Consider the following 1,131-nt stretch of genomic DNA (forward strand, 5'->3'; position numbering starts at 1 on the left):
AAATAGTGGAATTTTTAACAAAATATGTGAATTTATAATCAGAATACATTATTTTAACCAAAAGTTTTTTTTTATTTTAAATTAAACACATTTTAATTGAACAAAACGAGACGAATTTTCAACAAAATAGTTGAATCCTTAACTAAAATCAGGTTAACTCATAACAAAAATAGTTGAGATTTCCACAACAACAAAATGAGTTCTTTGAACTATTTTACTATTTTCAATTTAAAATGATTCAACTTTGAAGATTTACAATTGAAAAATTTTAAGTTTTAAAATAAATAGCATTTTTTATAGTTTCAAAATTGAAGAAATATCGAATCTAAAGCATCCTACTTAGAATTTTAAATGATAACACTTGAATTATGCATAATTTTAAATTGTATAGTTAAAAATTAGAAAATTTTTAATTTTAAAGATTTGCGATTTAAAGTTCTACAATTTTGGATAGTTAAAATTGAAAATTCTTCAATTGTAAAGATTTGAAGTGGAAAACTCTTCGAATTTAAAAATGTCTGAATAAAAATTCACAAATTTAGTTGATTTTTAAGATCAAAGGTCATGTTTTGAATTCTAACTTTTCCAAATTGAAGAAATTTCGAATTTAAAGCATAAAGTTGACAGAATACGAAATTTTACAACTAAAAACTTTCCTAATTTTGACTTCTAAAGTTTAAAAATTTAAAATCTTAATTTTAAAGAATTTAATATTTAAATTTCTACAATTTTGAAGAGTTACAATTGACAAATCTTCAATTTTAAAGATCAAAAAAATAATCATTCTTTAATTTTCACGATCTTGAAGAAAAAGTCAAAATATCAATTCTAGATCTTCTAAATTGGAAAAAATGTTTAATAAACTCATCGAAATTACAGATTTTTCAATTGTGAAGCTAAAAAATGGTGTAATTTTTAATGGTAAATTTTCAAAACTACAAAATCTTCCATTTTAAAGCTAATCTAGAAACACTCAGAGTTTTCAATTTTAATCTAGAAACGTGTAAATTAAAAAACTCAGCGGAAAAGGGGAAAATAAAACCAACAACTCCTTAAAATTATTTAATAAATCGTGTATTAAAATTCTATTAAATAATATTACAAAATAATACTTTTTCATGGATTGTGTAC

This window comes from Belonocnema kinseyi, chromosome 1, assembly GCF_010883055.1.
Source record: "Belonocnema kinseyi isolate 2016_QV_RU_SX_M_011 chromosome 1, B_treatae_v1, whole genome shotgun sequence".
NCBI classification, from domain to species: Eukaryota; Metazoa; Arthropoda; class Insecta; order Hymenoptera; family Cynipidae; genus Belonocnema; species Belonocnema kinseyi.